Genomic DNA, 14,110 nt, shown 5'->3' with positions numbered 1-14,110 from the left:
AGCTGGCCAATCAGGACACAGTTCAGAATGTGTCCTCAGCTGCTGAATAATGACCATGCAGAGCGTGCAGCCAATGGGAATAGCAGAGTGCCAGCAGTAACCATGATTCCTAATCAGCTTTGATTGGCTGACTGAACCCAGCCTTGAACGGCTGGCCCTGTATTCCCCTGTGCGCACGCGCCCGGTTGTTTGACAGCTGGCCGGGCGCGGCGCCAGAAGCTCCCCCGGCGTCCCGGTTGTTGCCCAGGCAACCAAGACGAAGCTACAGGAAGTGACGTCCCGGTCGTCATAGCGACGGCCGGGACGCCCAGAAGAGGACTTACAGAGTCGCGGCGGTGCCCGCGGCCGCTGCAACTAACAAATATATGGTAAGTGATAGGGTTAAGGATAGGGGTAAGGATATTATTGTCAGCCTAAAAATACTGCCTACATTTGTATTGTTTACCTAATAATAATGTCCACATTCAAATTGTCAACTTAATAACCCTATCTATATTTCAATTGTTGACCTAATAATACTGTCGATGTCATTATTGTCGACTTTCCAAACCTGCCTATATTATGGTGTCGCCCATATAAATGTTGATCATGTTACTGTCCTACAGATTTACCACACCCAGCAAGAAGTCACAATGAGGTGGAACTCCCCACTTCATATGCTTCAGTGATTTTCTGAAATCATTTAAGTTGTGCATTGACAGTTGTGTAGAGATCATTAGAAAATAGACTGTAAATGAATGTTCAAGCTATAAATAGTAATGTAGAAACAAACAGCTCAAAAGCACATTATTTTACCCATTTTTAGTTTTTAGTTTTTTTTTTAATGAAATCCAGATCCAAAACCAAAATCAAATCGCGTAAAGATTTTTGTCCAAAACCAAAACAAAAATGAAAACTGGGGATCTGCGCACACATTTGTAGTTATAGGTGTAGATGTTTCTCCCTGTCCCTTAAGCCTTATAGTTAGTTCCTCAAATTCAGTTTTCATGATGAGGTCTCTGTTAGCATAAGGGTCATCAGATAATTTTATTTCTTTAAACCAGCTTCCATCTGGGATATAAAGGATTGGAGATGAGAGAAACTCAGCTCACGAAACGGTCGGATTTTTGTGCTAGTATTTCAATGTTTGTTAAAAGGCTTCAATAATATTTCATTGATGGAGCAAACATGGACGTATTATAAAAATATAAAATGGCTATTGCAATGTGTATTTGTTTAATTTATTTAATAGCACTGTGGCACAGTATCACAGCGCTGTGGACCGATGTTTGATTCTTGCTCCAGCATATTCCTTAGTGCTTTACAATTGGGAACAAACACAGTAAAATAATACAGAGTAATATAGACAGACAGAGAGGTAAGAGGGCCCTGCTCGCAAGCTTACAATCTACGTGTCTGGACTTTGTATGGTCTCCCCGTGTTTGTGTGGGTTTCCTCCAATTGCCCCGGTTTCCTCCCACAGTCCATCAACATATTGATAGGTTAATTGTCTCCTGACAAAACACACCCTGGTGTGTGTGTATCTATCTATGTTGTACTGAATATAGATTGTAAGCTCCCCTTGGGCAGGGACTAATGGTAATCTATTATTGTAAGTACTATGTACAAAGCAGTTAATAAATGCATGTATTGCTATTTTTAAACTATGGTTTCTGAAACTTTTTTAACGTTAGTTTCACAAACTGGTTGAGCTGCTGTAAGACAAAAATGCACAAAGTAATTTTAAATTTGCCAAAATGTTTAGCCAGTTAATCTAACTGTAGGAGCCAAATGATGTTTCCAAAACATTATGTATATAAAATATATTGTCATAAACAATATCATAAATTATAGTGATGATTGTGGAATGTTTTGGGAGTTTTAAAATTTAATAAAGAAACCTTTTTCTATGATTCCCTTGTATCAACTGGTGTGAAAGGGTCCAATGTGGGTGAAACTGGTAATTTTTTGATCAGTCAGAGTTAATGATTAGGATGTTAGAAGTCACCACGGCTTTCAATGACCATATAAAGGTCATCAGTCCAGTACTTTCAGCAGTGAAAGCAATGTCATTTACATCTGAATTATTTAAAAAAAAAATGTTGGACCTTACGTCTCTAGTTTGACTTTTAATCAACATTCTGATAGAAAATAAAATGCAATATGACATATTTTGATAAAGTATCAAGGAGAGGAACATGTACTCAATTAATCATTAGAAATAAAGTGTTACACTTACAAAAGGGATTTTATTTTGATACATTTTTTGAAATTACCCATTCACTGAGTTCTGGATCTCAGGCACTTTCTAAATCCCCTGCTCTAGTCTTTGAGGGTTCCTAGTACAAAACTGGCAATCATTTGATAGCTAAACATTCCAAATGCAATAGTAATAATAATGCTTTAAATCTCAGCTCTTATAAACAGTCACTCAAATATATATTTTCCAGATGATGAAGTTATTATTTTATAAAGCAGGTTTATAGATAAATCCCTCTGGTGCCAAGTGGTTTAAACTTTACAGTCTTATGATCACAACCTCATAAAGAGCAGTTAATATATTTTTATTTGTCACTGGAAAGCTCTATTCAGATTCCTTTGAATTACCGCCATCATTTGCCTGGACAAGAGTGGTCATGTCATTTGGTACAACCTAGTCCAGTGTTGGCTAAACTGTGACACTCCAGGTGTTGTGAAACTAACTACAAGTCCCAGCATGTTTTGCCAATATATAGCAGCTTATTGCTGGAAGGGATGCTGGGACTTGTAGTTTCACAACACCTGGAGTGTCACAGGTTAGCCAACACTGACCTAGTCAATCTCGGTTGCACCAATCATTCCTTTGAAGTTAAAAGACTCACCCACCACTAGGTGGCACACCAAGCCATAACCTACCTGTCTTGGACCTTACAACATTTCTAGGCATTGAATACTGGATTATAAGTAACTTGCAAAGGACAAATAAATACTGATCATCATTTAGACTTGTATTAATGTGAATGTATGTAAACAAACAATTCCATGTTGACTTGTGTTGGAGAAAAGATACTTAGCCATCCAAACATGGCCACGTCTGTTTAGTTTGATGACAGGCAGAACGGCTGAGTCGGGGGGGGCTTGAAATCTGAAGGTTAGACAGTGAATACTGCACATACATTCATCATCAAACAACCACATTGACCAACATTCCAGATGAAAATTTTAATCCAGATCATATTTTAAGCAAGAATGTTGGATATTATCATGTGCAAATATTTTTATTGTAATGGTGACAGAGGACACTGAGATTAAAAAAGAAAGAAGTTTTACCAAGGTTAAGGTTAAGGTTAGTCAGACAGTGGCATTCCCTATCAGGATTTGCAGTGTTGGAACATTCTACGTACTCTAACCTGTTACATGTGACTCAAACTTTGCAACTCAATATACATTTTTATAATATATCCATACCTGACCTGAACCCACCAATTACAACACATAAAATTACCTTAATACCAAGTTCCTGATGCATCAGTTGGACCTACTCTGCTGGAGGTAAACCTGGACTCCTTGCCTGTGACTCACCCCCACCCATCTTTGTAGTTAGTTTTCGTAAACCCAACCAGTATCACACATCACAAGTCTTTGCAGTTTTAAATGAGATCCCCGGATTTATGTCTGTATTAAATGAGATTTTAGAACAAAACTAACTACTCTTATAAACATGTTTCACACATCTCTTTTTGTCTCCTGACCACTTTAAAACAAGGTGTAATACTCAGCACTGCACTCCCCCTACTTTTTCTCAGAAACAAGTTTTCTCTGTTTAGCAAATGGAGATATGCATATTTTGCTTTAACTTAAAGCAAAGGTTTTTTTGACAACCAATAAGAAGATATGTTCAAATAGGTAAGGATATATTGTATAACATGCACCAGAGTAAGTCAAGAAGTTCAGTTGCTATGAACTAAAGCATACTGCAAGGGGTCCTATTCTGGATGGGGAGACCTGGACCTGTCAAGGTGGAAATGTGCCATTGCTCCCAAAGTGTACTCCTCTCCCTTCAAGTCTTAAACTAGTAAGTTGGTGACTCTGGTTCTATTTTCTATTTTATTTCTGAAACTTATTTGTGCAACTTATTTTGCATGTCTTGTTATTAACTGTTTTGTACTTAAGCATTGGAAACATTTTTCGGGTTGAATGCATTTAATCTAGCATATTTTCCAGTATTCTTTGCGAATTTACGAAGCCAAGTGAGGCTCATGCTCCATGTGTATGTGAAACATTAATAAGTGGTTTTGGTAAACGCAAGGACTCCATAGTAAATACTTTGTGGTGGCAGAAAAGGGTTATTCATTGGTAAGTGACTAAGGTGACTCCAGTCACGGCCAGCTGTTTCAGATTGCTGTATCTGAGACAGGTTGGACATTGGTGAAAAACAATAATCACTAATCATGTCTCTAAACATTCAAAGCTACTGGGCATACCTATCATATATGAGAAGGTGTACCCACCTCTTCACAGCTGTAAAAACAATTGGGAAAAGTATGAGGGCATTAATAGATAAACAAAAGGTCTTTCTTCCCAGGAGAATAGTAGAGCAAAACAAAACCTCCATTGAAATTTGAATTTGTGAAATTGAAGTATCAAGGTCAGCTGGTGGAAAAAATGTCCTCTTTTGTAAAGTGATAGTTGGCGAGCCAGCAAATACAGAAATTTTAACACTCAATTCTGGGTGGGCTTCCTTATGGTGTATCTGATAGGGAGATTCTTTCTTATCGCTATGATACTCAGAATAGTATCTTAGCACCCTAAAGTCTATCTCATTCTATAAACCACATTCACTCTTACTGTATTTAGGTCTTCAGAGTAGAATAATGATTTAAATAAAGAGTTACAAAAGTTAATTTTATGAGTGCTAGATTTATTGCATTTTAGCTTGTTTTTCCGTTGCTTCAATTCTACAATCTAATCCCATAAAACGGATGGCCATGAGACGCAACTATCATTGTATAACCAGGGCATAGCAACCGGATATCAAAGTGTGGTTTTTAGAGAGACACAGCAGTAGTTTGTCTGGAATTAGTGGCGCTATATAAATAGCTGATGAGGATGATGATGAAAGCTAAAGGAGAAGACTTGGAGACTCTGAGAATAGGAGTCTAACAGTTTATCATGATCACTTTCTTTTAAAGCTGGGTTGAAATATCCATGGGTGCAAAAAATGAAAGCACCACTACAAAGTCACTTAATGGGGTATTGGACCATCACATGCAGCCAGTATGGTCTGTGTGAGCCATGGCATTGAGTCTACCAATGTCTGGTGTAACAGGATGGACCTTCTATTCCACCTTGTAATGTTGCTTTACAGCAGGTAAGTAAGCATTGAAGCAGGACCTTGAAGCAGTGATATTTATTAGCGCAAGACGTCCTTAATAGAACAGTTACACACTAGTTTGAGGTACTAGTGATCTCTAGAAGTTACATGTGGAATAATACATAACAGCTAAACAGGGCTCTTTCATACAGTTTCTGGCACACATGTTGGCAGGGGGTAAACCCCCTGGTCTTAGTTGGCACTACAAAGTCTATAATATTACATCAGATATTTAGTATAAGGTTGTAATATGTTCTCTAATCTTGGATTTAACAGAATTCACATCAGTCTGTGATTTCCTAAATTACCTGCTAGTTGTATTATTATTCATGTAGTTTGTCAATCTTTTTAACAAGACAGGATATAGGTAACAACCCCCTGCTGTGTATTAGGGTTATAAAAAGTGTTGGTCACTCACAACTGAAAAGGCCTAAAAAGCATGTGGGGCTTCCTTTAGAAAAGTTACAAAAACCTAATTTCTTCCAACATGGCAATTAACTAAATTTCCAATTCAAAAATTCAACATAATATAAAAAAATCCGTACAATTGCAATGACATACAGCGGCGAACTGCACCACTAATTTAAATAAATTTCTACAATAAGTTGCTATTACGCAACTCAGACATATCTGGAATCATGCAAAAAGAATAAAGCACCATTGTTCCATAAGAAAAGGACTCAGCTGGTTGATGGTGGTGGAAGATACAATCTCAGGCGCTGTTCCAGAATATGCCATAGAAGTTGGACTGGGTCCAGATCTGGTGACCAAGAAGGCCATGGATATCATTAATATCATGCTCATCAAATCATTTGGAGATCACATCTGCTCTATGAATGGTGAAATTGTCATCTTGGAGTCACCCCTTCCACCAACAAATAAATGTTTCTGCATGGGGTGTAGATTAATACTCAGTATCATTATGAAGTGATTATCATTGAGCTTGCCTTCTAAGTGAATGACTGCACCCAAACTATGCCAGGAAAATGTGTCCACAACATTGGAGAACGCTCCATTGTTGAAAATAAACACTCAGGACTCTAAAGTTCTTTAAGCTGGCGCTGCATGACCATTTGTCGGGAACATGATGAAAGTTGATTCCTCTAACAAAGTTGCTTTGTTCCAATGCTTGGTAGTATTTTTCTTGTGCTCTTTGTGCCAGTGAACTCACAATTGTCAGGTGTGATGAGCGGATTATGCACTACAACCCAACTTTAATATCCTTCTCTGTAGAGTTCTCTTTCAAAGTTTTTTTTTATGAAACTGGCTGCTCACGCCGCAGGATGAAATGTGCAATGAATCGCTCTGCAGTTACTCACCTGCTTCTGCCACTGTTGCCGATTACTGATGGTGTGCCGAGAATACCATAGACACGGGTGCTTGGGAAACATTAGCAAGTTGAGCTATCTTGGCCACTGAAGCTCCTGTCAAACTCCCACCAACAATTACCCCTCTTATAAGGTCTCCTCTTCTAGCACTGCTAGCTATCATTATCAGCAACCAGTGCAGCACGCCCTTGTTTTCAATATGCTTGGTAATCCTCATTTACTTATTTATTCTATTTTTTTGTCTAAAATAATGACTGCTCCCAACTGATTTACAGAAACTGGTTGTTAAAATGTAATATATTTAAGGTATAGTATTTGCTTTTCATCTATGGAGTTTGCTCTTTCTCCATATTGACTTATACTGTGGTATTAACATACAGATGATCATAATTTAATGCACAAAAACATAGTCTCCTGGGTATTCTGAGTAACAACAAAAAGAAACAATATATTCATTGGGAAAGAATGAGATTACTATGCAGTACATTTTTACAGAATATTAGAACAAAATGTCATATCACAAGTCAAGTTAGGATTCAAATATGTATATATATAAACTGTTTTGATTTCTCAATCATGTTGTGGTCAGACATGCAAAACATCTGAGTGTATCAGTTTATACATCTGCTGGGACTAGACTCAGACATCAGCCACAGTACATCGTGAGATAAAAAAACAATTATGCTTTGCGTAATGCTGGTTTCTAAGGAAAACTACCCTTCTGTAATATGACTTTACCTGATCAGTTCACTCTATTTGTAGTGACTAAACCATGCCCTGTTTATAATGTGAGTTTACATTGCCACATTTACATACACATTCCGTAGAATCCAGTATTTCATCTAAATAAAGATCCTCTTTGCTTAGCGTTTCTTACCTCCCATTCCTAAATAAAGAAAAATGAGTCAATATTGACCATGGCCTGATGGCTCGCTGGACACATTTCCAGGGAAAATGATAAAACACTTGTTTGGTTTTATTAAGCATCTTCTAAGTAAGGAATATTTCAGGCAAGGTGTTATCTATGTTAAATGCAGCAACAACTGTTGTGTTTTATAATATTGTGCATTGAGTTTAATATGCGTGATTATATGGAACTGATTTAATATGTGGGTGATGTATGGGGCAGGCTGAATGCATGTGTGATGCTTGTAAGGGCTGGATGTTTGTGTGATGCATATAAGCGATGGATGTTTGTGTGAAGTATCATCTCTATGCAGATGATACACAAATCTATCTATCCTCTCCTGATCTCTCACCATCTGTGCTGTCTCGCGTTACTGACTGTCTTTTTGTCATTTCATCTTGGATGTCCTCTCGCCAACTCAAACGCAATCATTTAAAAACAGAATTAATAATATTCCCACCCAATATTTCTATTTCTCTTGACTATATGACCGTAAATCCCACCTCGCAAGCTCGTTGCCTAGGTGTAATCCTTGACTGTGCATTATTTCCCACATCAACTCTATATTTATATCATGTTACATACATCTAAAAAACTTTTCCAGAATACATACATGTCTCACACAAGACACTGCAAAAACTTATCTCCCACATCGACTATTGCAATTCCTATCTTACTGGTCTTCCAAAATCAGACTCAATCCCTTACAATCTATTTTGCACGCAGCAGCTAGATTGATCTTCCTTGCAAATCGTTCTTCCTCTGCTGAGCCACTCTGTCAGTCTCTACAATGGTTGTCTGTTTTTCAAAGAATCCAATATAAAATTCTTCTACTAACATACAAGGCCATCAAGAAAATTGCACCAACATACATTTCCTCACTTGTCTCAAAATATCTCCACTGGACACCTCCGTTCTGCAAAAGAACTGCGTCTCTCTTCCACTCTCATCACATCCTCCCATTCTCGGTTACAGGACATTTTTTGGGCTGTACCCACTCTGTGGAATTCCTTCCATCGCACAATAAGATTTTCCTCTAGTCTTCATACCTTCAAGTGTTCTCTGAAAACCCACCTCTGCAGGCAAGCTTATAATATTCCTCAAGCAACCTCTTAATCTCCCTAGGTTACCCTATTGCCACATAACACAAGAAAAACCTCTGACCAACATTGTTGTGTGACTGATCATACAGCCCACAAACTACTTTTTAACCTTTGCTACATCATATTGCATATTTGTTGAGCCAGAATGCACTTACGCTTGTATATCAAACCATTGTCCCATAGATTGTAAGCTTGCAAGCAGGGCCCTCTTACCTCTCTGTATGTATGTATTGCCCACCTTTGTTTCATTACTATTTGTTCCCAATTGTAAAGCGCTACATAATCTGCTGGAACTATATAAATAAATGTTCATGATGATGATGATGTATTTATGTATAAGGGAGAATGTATTTGTCACAAAACGTGTGTGTTTGTGTGATGCATGTGTCTATAGGACACATCATTACATTTCTAGATTATTTACAAATATGGTAATATAACCTTATCATTTCCAAATAACACTGTCAAGCCATCTCTATGCTATTGCGGGGTTTCAGTATAGACGCTTGTTACATCTGGCGTAAACATGAAACATATGCTAGTGACGTACAGCTGAGATGCATCCGACTGAACATATGCAGGTAAATGTGCTACTTCATTTGTGCATCTCTTTCTATCTGTCCAACTCTAAATCAGTTAGACATGAATTGGTTTCAAAGGTGTTATTGCCACAGATGTGTTGGTTTTCACAGCTTACTTGGCACTTTCAACAAAAAATTTTTACAACTCACACTTCCCAACTCTCCCCATTATTCTCAATGGTGCACATAGGGTTTTGGGTGACCTCGCGATCCAGTCAACTTCTGTGCACGCCCCCTGGTGGATGAGACATGTCCCAACATGACACAGCTACAGTCCCTCGCTGGCGACATGACTGATTTATTTTAATGTGAGTTGTTGAGTAAGTCCAGATGCTGCGTCTTTTATGCCAGGACTGTATTCTAGAAACTGAATTGCACAACACTTGAATTACATCATAACAAAAAGGAAACCATTGCGAATCTTAAATGAAAGATAATCAGATAAAACTGTCCAGAAAAGTAAGATCAGATCATTCGATTTTGCATTACACAGGATATCCATCTCAACATTTTACTTATTTGAATTAATAAAAGATTATCTTATTTTTTATATTCCTTCTCAAATAAACCGTTCCATTTCTATAGAAACCTTTTTAGTTTGTCCTTGTTTGCATTTTATTAGGGCAGTTTCTTTTTGTGCCATTGTTACTTGCTGTAAGATATACTGTATTAAACCTTTATAAATACATTAGTTATGTTAAGAAGTTAAAGAGGTCTGTCTCCACCATTCTTCATTATTAATAGTCATATTGTCTGTGGGGTGTTTGTAATTTTGGTTTAAAAACATTAACCTCTGATGAAATTGGACCAACGCAATTTGCTCAGATCTGATCAGAATACAATAAAGCAATTCAACTGGAATGCGATGAAAATTGGCTGCACATGGTAGCTTACTACTTAAGGGTCAGCTAATTTTGGACCCAGTTGGATCCAACCCAATGCCGTCCGATTTTAATTGTCTAGGATGGGACCAGACATGAAGCTATGGTTGGTCCATTTGGTTGAAATAAACAAATCAACCTACGAAAATGATACTGTGAGTGGACAGCAAACAGGTCAAATTTGCAAGTCTATTCTATCTTGACCACCGGCTTTTATACAAATGTGTTTGGAGGTTGGGACCATGGAATAATGTGGCGAGAACGGGTGTGAGCACAGCAAAAATATACATTTGGGCTTACCTATCGTACAGTTTGGGAGGGTCCATACATTTTCAAGCAATTCCAAAGTTCCACTCTACACTGTATCGGCTACATCCCAAACAGCACCCAAACTCACTATTAATATGTTTAGCAATTAACAGACTAGCCTGAACCATATACACATTGTGGGCCTGAGTAATCTTCGCAACCTGCACGAACGCTGAGTTTTTAAAAGGAGCACTGAACTTGAGTGTACATACACCCGTATTCAAATCCAAGTGGATCTTAAGATACATTTCCATTGGAATCTGGGTGAAGGTACGCTCTGCCTAAACAGTACTTGTCATATGTTATCAGATAGGACAGAATGCAGTATACGGCGCACAAGCATATGGGCAATATGAGGTCACAGTAAATTGCATGCAGGTGCGTTCATTGGCCCAAATTCCGTTTTTGCGCATGAGCAGAGATATTTCACTTGTGAATGTCACGCAAAGGGAATTACGTTCGAACATGAATCAGGTCCTGTATTACCCGTAGCTTCTACTTGATAGTAAATATTATGCTACCAGACTGATTTGCCACCTTATTTAATGGGCCCCATTGCCTGGAATGATATGACTGCATTGTTGGATTGGGAATTTAATTATTCTTACAAGTATGAATTATATTTAAGTTGAATTGGGTCAAGTGAGTGGGATTTGATTAATTTTACCAGTGATGTATAGTTTTGTTTTCAAACCAAAAAGTTTGAGAATGCCAGATTAATAGACACATATTTTAATAATCACAAAAGTTCTCTTTTTTTCAGTTTGAAAGATCCTGGTTTCTCCTACACAATTTCACATACTGCTTCAAATACCTGGCTTACAAATTACGTTCACAAGCCAGAGCTGTCTTTGCAAAAGTAAATAATAATTTGCACACTGTCAAATCCAAGTCTTTTGATTTTTTTTTCATTATAGAAAAACTTTTTTGTAACTTTTTGTAAGATTTTTGATACTCTCTCAGCCACGTCTTTTTCAAGTCCCTTTTCATAGCATAACCACAGCAGAGCCATTATCCTAGCATCTTGTTTCTTTTTGTCCTACTAAAAAGGTTTTGTTCTATTGTCCCTACTTTCTGATACATCTCCTACCGTCATGTGAAATGTTCTCGCTAAGAGCACTTTGACATCCAGTATCACTCATATGTAGATGATATCCAGAGTCACTCGTACACTCATTCCTTCACACTTGGAAGTTAGTCTACAATCCATATTGTCATCCTTGGTGACAAATTGTTAACTTGCAAATGATATGTCAGATAAGTGAACACTTTTTCAAACATAAGTTGGCCCAGTTTATTTTACTATTTCATATTTAATGCTAATCCCTGAAGTTAAGAGTAGCCCGATTCATTAAGGAATGTAAATGACGATACGGGCGTATTTTGTGTAAAATCGCTATGTGCAGCCCAGAATCAGATTAAACGCAGCATCATCCAATTCATCTTCGAGCGCAAAGGACCTTTATGAAAAGATTTTAGGGGCAGAACGGGGAGGAGACTGGGCGTATACACGTAGTCAATGTACAGTAAGGGCGTGCCAAGTTCGAGTGCACACAGCAATGTCCGATTCAAGGTTTGGGCATCTTAAAGGTACCAGTTTTTCTGTTGTATCACTTGCACCAGCAACAGGTCAGGTGTAAATGCCGAGTGATAGTGATGACAGTTGTGTATGCATGCTACAACATGTGTTTGAAATCAGGAGCAACTGTAAAAATGTATTTTATGTACAGTAGAACTTCATAACAGCGTAATAAATTTCTTATGCTGAGAAGAAAATAGCTTTTTTTAATATTTTAATGTTTTGTCATTAATGACTATGGGCCTGATTAATTAAGGATCTTAACTTGAGAAACTTCTTATTTCAGTCTCCTGGACAAAACCATGTTACAATGCAAGGGGTGCAAATTAGTTTTCTGTTTTGCACATAAGTTAAATACTGACTGATTTTCCATATAGCACACAAATACTTGAGAGCTTATTTGTACACTGAAATTGAAAGTTGATATTTGTGTGCTACATGAAAAAACAGTCAGTATTTAACTTATGTGCAAAACAGAAAACTAATTTGCACCCCCTGCATTGTAACATGGTTTTGTCCAGGAGACTGAAATAAGAAGTTTCTCAAGTTATGATCCTTAATGAATCAGGCCCTATATTATTAACAGATGACATTGCATTCTGCTGAGACTTTATATTCCACATATGTATTGGACGTATCCTGCATTATATTGTCTGTCAGAGCAGAGGGGACCTAGACCCGTATTCAACAACTGACATATCTTCAGATCTGCTCCTTGTTGAATACGGAAAGGCGTATGGCCAATTTACGTGCATTTTTTTTAAAAACGCAATTGACATTAATCTTGCGTACCTTAATGAGTCAGGCTCTATGTGTTCGGAAAATTAAATTATTTGGATTGTGCTGATGATCACCTGTTATGTGTAAAGTTAAACTCCTTTTTAAAGTATCAGCTGCACTCTGCATTTAGATTTACCAATAAAAATTAAATTGTATAACTTCTACTTAGAGTTTTATTACACTACTATATATGTATGTATGCTAGTGGCTGGTGTCCACACTATATCAGCTGAGTGAAGAAGAGAATGTCCACAACATATTTGCTGTTCTAGATCTACTTTATTACATCATATCAGATACAGTCCATTACTCTCACCTTCCTAACAATTGAGATGTATGTTTAACTCATGTAGCGATGCTTTTCACACCACAATCTTGCAGCAACAGTTTCGACAGGACATTGGGACTCTGTGCTGTTGGAGGACCCTGCTCTGTCCACTATCTAACTCTTAGTCGATTTGTTCCTGCTTGCCTCCATTCCCTGCTTACATCAAGACACTCCCTGTGTCATATTCAACCATGTCCTCCACCTACACAGTCACACAACTACATCCTTGTGGACGTGGACTGGTCAATGCATCCCACAATATTAACCTCAAATAATTTGTGCTGCTGTGAGAATTCTGATTATCTGAGGCTACAGGCTCTTCTATCCTCACACACTTTGGCGTGAACAGAGAGAACTTACAGTTATTTATAAGGGTTAACCCATCACATAATTGTGGGGAATAAGACCTGAATCTTAACTGCAGTGTAAATATGGTATATCAAATGAATCCACTGATAAGTTGAGCTACTAAAGTGTAAAATGTGAAGTCAAAGGGCTAGATTTACTAAGCTGCGGGTTTGAAAAAGTGGGGATGTTGCCTATAGCAACCAATCAGATTCTAGCTTTCATTTATTTAGTACCTTCTACAAAATGATAGCTAGAATCTGATTGGTTGCTATAGGCAACATCCCCACTTTTTCAAACCCGCAGCTTAGTAAATCTAGCCCAAAAAGTCTGTTGTGTGTGTATTTGGTGGCTCTGCACATCCCAGTGTTAGAAGATAGCAGTGTCACCTGTAGCAGCTTCAAAGGGCCCCTGCTGTGAGCTATATCCTGACACAAGTTAGTTTTTGGACACCTGAATAGACTTTGTGGGTCCGGTCACAGCTGGACATCCTTGCAGACAAAGGCAGCATTTGAAGGCTGCCAAAACAGGTATATAGAAATATGAGCTTCAAAGGAAAATGTCTTCATAGTTCATATTTTGGGAAATCTGGGTGCTACTCCACACTGAGGAGCAGCTTTCACACCAGGGTTATGAA

The sequence above is a fragment of the Mixophyes fleayi genome, chromosome 1 (genome assembly GCF_038048845.1).
Source record: "Mixophyes fleayi isolate aMixFle1 chromosome 1, aMixFle1.hap1, whole genome shotgun sequence".
NCBI lineage: Eukaryota > Metazoa > Chordata > Amphibia > Anura > Limnodynastidae > Mixophyes > Mixophyes fleayi.
The sequence above is the reverse complement of the archived record's forward strand: the minus strand, read 5'-3'. Positions refer to the sequence as shown.